The sequence below is a fragment of the Oncorhynchus mykiss genome, chromosome 29 (genome assembly GCF_057628025.1).
Source record: "Oncorhynchus mykiss isolate SJ-2025 chromosome 29, ASM5762802v1, whole genome shotgun sequence".
Lineage (NCBI taxonomy): Eukaryota > Metazoa > Chordata > Actinopteri > Salmoniformes > Salmonidae > Oncorhynchus > Oncorhynchus mykiss.
In genome coordinates, this window is record NC_143050.1 from 6,427,501 (window position 1) to 6,435,000 (window position 7,500).

At 40.6% G+C, this 7,500-nt stretch overlaps 1 protein-coding gene across 1 annotated transcript in view; it reads right to left on the reverse strand.

Annotated features, from left to right (window-relative positions):
• The window catches only part of LOC149970326 (FRAS1-related extracellular matrix protein 2-like), a 126,353-nt gene that overhangs the window by 46,554 nt on the left and 72,299 nt on the right, over positions 1–7,500 (reverse strand). The window lies entirely within an intron of this gene.

The window sequence follows — 7,500 nt, forward strand, 5'->3', positions numbered from 1 at the left end:
AGACAGGTGAAGACAGTTGTAGACAGGTGAAGACAGGTGAAGACAGGTGAAGACAGTTGTAGACAGGTGAAGACAGTTGTAGACAGGTGAAGACAGGTGAAGACAGGTGAAGACAGTTGTAGACAGGGAAGACAGTTGTAGACAGGTGAAGACAGTTGTAGAAAGTTGAAGACAGTTGTAGACAGGTGAAGACAGGTGAAGACAGTTATAGACAGGTGCTGACTGTTGCTTGGGCAGGGAAATCAGGTGTAGACAGGTGCTAAGACAGGGAAATCAGTTGTAGACAGGTGCTAAGACAGGGAAATCAGGTGTAGACAGGTTCTAGGGCAGGGAAATCAGGTGTAGACAGGTGCTAGGGCAGGGAAATCAGGTGTACACAGGTGCTAGGGCAGGGAAATCAGGTGTAGACAGGTGCTAGGGCAGGGAAATCAGGTGTAGACAGGTGCTAAGACAGGGAAAACAGGTATAGCTAGGGCAGGGAAATCAGGTGTAGACAGGTGCTAGGGCAGGGAAATCAGGTGTAGACAGGTGCTGACTGGGGCTAGGGCAGGGAAATCAGGTATAGACAGGTGCTAGGGCAGGGAAATTAGGTGTAGACAGGTGCTAGGGCAGGGAAATCAGGTATAGACAGGTGCTAGGGAAGGGAAATCAGTTATAGACAGGTGCTAGGGCAGGGAAATCAGGTGTAGACAGGTGCTAGGGCAGGGAAATCAGGTACAGACAGGTGCTAAGACAGAGAAATCAGGTATAGACAGGTGCTAGGGAAGGGAAGTCAGTTATAGACAGGTGCTAGGGCAGGGAAATCAAGTTTAGACAGGTGCTAGGGCAGGGAAATCAGGTATAGACAGGTGCTAGGGCAGGGAAATCAGGTGTAGACAGGTGCTAGGGCAGGGAAATCAGGTGTAGACAGGTTCTAGGTCAGGGAAATCAGGTGTAGACAGGTGCTAGGGCAGTGAAATCAGGTATAGACCGGTGCTAAGACAGGGAGGATAGGTGTAGACAGGTGCTAGGGCAGGGAATTCAGGTATAGACAGGTGCTAGGGCAGGAAAACCAGGTATAGACAGGTGCTAAGACAGGGAGGACAGGTGTAGACAGGTGCTAGGGCAGGGAAATCAGGTGTAGACAGGTGCTAGGGCAGGGAAATCAGGTATAGACAGGTGCTAGGGCAGGGAAGACAGGTGCACTGTGAGTGGTAATAAGGTGAGGACGACAGCTAGTGATCACGGAGGGTACCTGTGTCCAGGTGTCCAGGTGTGTTGATGTGAGGATGTTATGTCAAAGGGGCCTCATTAAAACCACTGTGTACATTTTACACTACATTCTGCTTTGCGCCATTTCTGAAAAGTCTGAACACCTATAAAACTATTGAGATTGATAAACATGGCTCATACCAAACGTACTCATTTTGCCCCGTTATAATTCAGACCTGTCATTAAAACTCTGCCTCCAAAAAACACCCTCCATTCACCTTTTACGGTGACAATAACACCTTTTATTTTGCAGTATAATTTGGAACTATTGGCATCGTGCCACGGCTAAAAGAAAGAGCAATGGCGAACGTGATCACATTGCCTTAGAGGTGCGAACGGAATGTTGAGATATTGTGCAGTTACTTTCAAACCGAAAACGCATTCCGCCTATAACGAGTGCTTGTGACGTGAATTCGGCAATATTGACTGTATATTTGAAACATTTTAAAACTAGGCTAAATGCTACAGCACACACTTCTATACAAAATACAGATTAATGTGCATCAATAGATTATTGGGTTTCCATGTCCTGCCTTGGTATAGGCTCTGCGAATAAATAGACAATGATGTTGCGCTCCTAATCGCACAGCAATACTGTAGCCTACTCATACGGTCAAATATTTTACATAAACTAGAAACAATATATTTACGGTGTTGGCAGAATATTTGAAACTTTAGCAGTAATTGATGCTGTATCTGGTAAAGGATTGTACATTTCTGAAGAAGAAAACAATGGAAGATGATCGTGGACCTGTCAGCAGAACATTTGATATCAACAATGTTTTGCATCACCCCCCCCCCCCCCCCCCCAATCTAAATATGATGGACTGCCCACCAAATCTGAAACATTTTCTAGGACAGTCTATTAATAAAATTACAATAACAGTACCTGCAGTAAAACACATTGGTCTACTTCAATGTAAAAGGTTGACTGTAGGCCTGCGTTATAAACCACGCACACCTATGGGATTTCAAACCATGGAATACATACAGCCTATATCTATTTAATAGGCTACTCACCCTGGTCTCAGAGCATTTTGTATTATACTGTACGTAAATCCGAGACACTCCCAGGTGTGTTACGTTTGGTATGGTTACATTAGACAGATGGTTATTTAAAGTAAAAACAAAAGGAAGGAAGTTGGTTGGAATGGCTTGATGGGTTGGCGTACAATGCAAACTACTAACAACCCAAAGGTTGCCAGTTTGAAACTCATCACGGTCATCTTCAGAATTTGTATTAATTAGCAACTGTTCAACTACTTAGCATGTTAGCTAACGCTTACAATAACATTAACCCTTTAACTTAACCCCTAACGTTAGCCACCTAGCTAGAATTCGTTAACATATCATATGTTTTGAAAATGTGTAATTCATAACATATTGTATGGTTTGCAAATTCGTAACATACAATACAAATTGTAAATCGAAACTTACGATAAGAATAGGGTGATGGACATCCACAAATGAATACATACCATAAGAAACGTAACATCTCATACTAATTGGAGTGTCTCAGATTTACGTACAGAATAATATGAAATGCTCTGAGACCAGGTTGGGCTACTAGATCCAATTTTATGACAGGCTCCTTCGGGAATATGAACCCATCACGGACAGAAAATGTGAGTAAAGTATTTGGCAGTGGTTCTGAAAATAAAATAAGAAAACGATTCCTATGTGTACATATTTTTGATTCTAAAAATAAAACTCACAAATGGAAAAATGGCTGAATTCTTGTAAAAATGTTTCTGAGTTTTTTATTTATCAGATGAGTTCATCTGACTCCTGATAAGAAAAAAAGGGGCTTCATTGCCAAAATCTCAACCTCTCCTTTAACATTCCAGCACCAACCTAGTTGGTTGTTGAAACCAGTTATTTCCTCTAACCTCTCCTTTAACATTCCAGCACCAACCTAGTTTGTTGTTGAAACCAGTTGTTTCCGGTAAATAACACTATAATACCTGTCATTAAGACACCTGGACACAGGTAAATAACACTATAATACCTGTCATTAAGACACCTGGACATAAATAACACTAGGCTACTCACCCTGTCATTAACCTCTTGGAATTACCCATCCCGGATCCGGGAGAATTGTCATCAACTACACTAATTAGCATAGCGCAACGTTCAAAGAATATTACTAGAAAATATTAATATTCATGAAATCACAAGTGAAATATAGCGAAACACGCCTTAGCCTTTTGTTAATCACCCTGTCATCTCAGATTTTGAAATTATTCTTTACAGCCAAAGCAAGACAAGCGTTTGTGTAAGTTTATCGATAGCCTAGTATAGCATTATGTCCAGCTAGCAGCAGGAAGCTTGGTCACAAAAATCAGAAAAGGAATCAAACTAATTGCTTACCTTTGATGATCTTCGGATGTTTTCACTCACAAGACTCCCAGTTAGACTGCAAATATTCCTTTTGTTCCATAAAGATTATTTTTATACCCAAAATACCTCCATTTGTTGGTCACGTTATGTTGAGAAATCCACCGGAAATTGCGGTCACGACAACGCCAAAAAAAAATCCAAATTAGCTCCATAATATCGACAGAAACATGGCAAACGTTTTTTATAATCAATCCTCAAGGTGTTTTTGAAATATCTATTCGATAATATATCAACCGAGACAATTGGCTTTTCAGTGGGAGCGAGAGGAAAAATGACTACTTCTGTCTTTTACGCAAGAATCACTCTGAGAGTCCTCAGCTGTCCACTTACGCAATGTAGTCATTTAAGCTCATTCTTCAACATAAAGGCGTGAAACTACGTCTGAAGGCTGTAGACACCTTAGGGAATACATAGAAAAAGGAATCTGGTTGATATCCCTTTCAATGGCAAATAGGGATGCATAGGAACACAACGGTTTCAAAATAAGAGGCACTTCCTGATTGGATTTTCCTCAGGGTTTCGCCTGCAATATCAGTTCTGTTATACTCACAGACAATATTTTTACAGTTTTGGAAACTTTAGAGTGTTTTCCATCCTAAGCTGTCAATTGTATGCATATTCTAGCACCTGGTCCTGAGAAATAGGCCGTTTACTTTGGGAACGTTATTTTTCCCAAAATAAAAATAGTGCCCCCTAGTTTCAAGAGGTTTTTAAGACACCTGGACACAGGTAAATAACACTATAATACATGTCATTAAGACACCAGGACACAGGCAGTTCTCGCCCGCCAGTAGTGCTCTTTTCACAAGCCCAATGTGTGCCTACCCAGCATGCCGAGCAGGGGACTTGAGTGCTGCTTTATCCCCTTGTTTTATCTACTGTCGAGGAGTTGGCTAAATATTTTCATAAAGAAGCTGATAAAACACACAGGTGGTAAATCAAGGTGACTTAGAAAAGAGGAGGACCAAGAGGAAGAGAGGGAGTGTGGTGATGTAATGTCCACAACTAAAGAATCATTGTGGAATCTGAAAAGACACGTATCCTGAAAGCAGTATGATGCACTTACCACAGTACATGCTACCAGAAAGGAACGAGCAGGGTAGCTAGCTAAGTGTGTCATTGTAGCAAAGTATTTATAAACTAAAACTCTGAACTCTTAAAAGTTTCCTTCATTTTTTTGTTCTATTATCTGTACAAAAGGACACCATTGACTTTGTCCCAATAGGCCTGGCATATTCCCTCTTTCAAGGAGCTTTCTGTTCAGATCGGGTTATTTTAAATAAAATCCTTTAGGCCTACATATGAAAAAACAACTAAAAAAACAACTCTACGTCTCTACATCTCTGCCCAGCCCGGCCCGAAGGGTGTTTAGCATCCCCAGTGGCTCTGTAAGAGCTGAGAGGGTTTTCTCTGTTGCTGACCTGCTCTCCAGGCACCATCACATGAGCCTGAAGCCACAGACTCTGGCCAAACTCATGTTTCTAAAAATGAATTTAAAAAAGGCACTGTAGACTAATGATCCTAAAAAGGTATTTTTCGTTTAATTTTAAGTAAGTCACAGCCTATATTATTCACAATTTATAGACTATAATGATTTAGTCTGTCTGTCTGTCTGTCTGCCTGTCTTTCTGTCGTTCTGTCTCTCTGTCTCTCTCTTTCTGTCTTTCTGTCTCTCTGTCTCTCTGTCTCTCTGTCTCTCTCTCTCTCTCTCTGTCTCTCTGTCTCTCTCTCTCTGTCTCTCTCTGTCTCTGTCTCTCTGTCTCTGTCTCTCTGTCTCTCTGTCTCTTTGTCTGTCTGTCTGTCAGTGTTGATGGCCTGGACTGAGTCTGAGCCCGAGGTCTCTGGGCTGTGTTTGTGTGTGGGTGTGTTGGATCGAAGATAACCAGGTGTTCACATCACACTCAATCCGCTGAGAGATGGGGAGTCAGGGAGCAGGCTTTCATGTATGCCCTAGAGATACCCACTCCACAGTAAGAACCTTCCTCAGAGAAAACACACATACAGTAAGAATAGAATATGTTTCTCAACACTTCTACATTCATGTAGGCCGTAAGAATTTGTTCTTAACTGACTTGCCCAGTTAAATAAAGGTTACATTATTTTTTAATTAAATGTGGATGCTACTATAATTATGGATAACAATGAAATGAATCAAGAATGGTGATGAGTGAGCTGGTTACAAAGATCATACCCCATAAAAAATGCTAACCTTCTCTGTTATCTGTAATGGTGAGAGGTTGGCATGTTTTGTTGTGGCCTCTGAAACTTTCTCATTCACGATTATGCATGATTCATTCGTGATTATTCATGATTCATTCATGATTATTCATGATTCATTCATGATTATTCATGAACCATTCATGATTTATTTTTTTCTTATCGACTTATCGACTAAACGTATTATTGGCCAAAACATAACCCAAAACACAGCCAAAAGCAACACGTTTGTAAACTCATTGAGTCAATATGGGATCAAACACTAAACGTGTTATTGGCCAAAACATAACCCAAAACACAGCCAAAAGCAACACGTTTGTAAAGTCATTGAGTCAATATGGGATCAAACACTAAACGTATTATTGGCCAAAACATAACCCAAAACACAGCCAAAAGCAACATGTTTGTAAAGTCATTGAGTCAATATGGGATCAAACACAAAACGTTGGACGACTTTGATAGACTATTGAATTTGTCCAAGTATTTATGCCTTCTCTGCATTAGGTGGGACTAGATAAAGTACTTTGATTTATAAACGGTGAATCAGATATGAATGATAAAACCCTCAAATGAAAGGTGACACTCTGTTCTGTCACCTCAAAAATGTGATCTAAAATCAACAATTCTGGAGTATAGAGCCAAAGAAAAAACAATTGCTTCACTGTCAACATACAGAACCAGTCAAAAGTGTGGACACACTCATTTTCAGGGTTTTTGTTCGTTTTTACTATTTTCTACATTGTAGACTTTTTTATTTTTTTTATAATGTTTTAATTGAACCTTTCTTTAATTAATAATAGAGAAGACATCAAAACCATGAAATAACACGTTGGATCATGTAGTAACCAAAAAAGTGTTAAACAAATCAAAATATTATTACATATATATATTTAGGTTCTTCAAAGTAGCCACCCTTTGCCTTGATGACAGCTTTGCACAATCTTGGCATTCTCTCAACCAGCTTCATGAGGTAGTCACCTGGAATGCCTCAACCAACAGTCTTGAAGGAGTTCCCACTGGTACTGTCTTTATGGAGGGAGTTATATATATTTTTCCTTCACCCTGTCCATAATTTCTTTGCCTACTCTTCTCCCTCAACCCCCCCCCCCCCCCCTCCACCCACACACACTGTCACGCCCTGGCCTTAGTTATCTTTGTTTTCTTTATTATTTTGTTTAGATGACATGGGGGATTTATGTGTTTGTCTTGTCTAGGTAGTTTTGTATGTTTATGGGGCTGTTCCTTTCTAGATAGTTTTGTATGTTTATATGGCTGGGGCCCTGTCTAGGTAAATTGTATGTCCATGGTTGCCTAGATTGGTTCTCAATTAGAGGCAGCTGTCTATCGTTGTCTCTGATTGGGAACCATATTTAGGCAGCCATATTCTTTGGGTATTTTGTGGGTGATTATTTCCTGTGTCAGTGTTTGTGCCACACGGGACTGTTTCGGGTTTTTCACGTTTCTTGTTTTGTTGTTGTGTTCATGTAGAGTTTTCCTATTAAAACCATGGACACTTACCATGCTGCGTATTGGTATGATCCTTGTTTCACCTCTTCAGAGGAAGAGGAGGAAATCTGCCGTGACACACGCAAACAACACACAAACAAACACCCCCCCACTACGCTAAACACG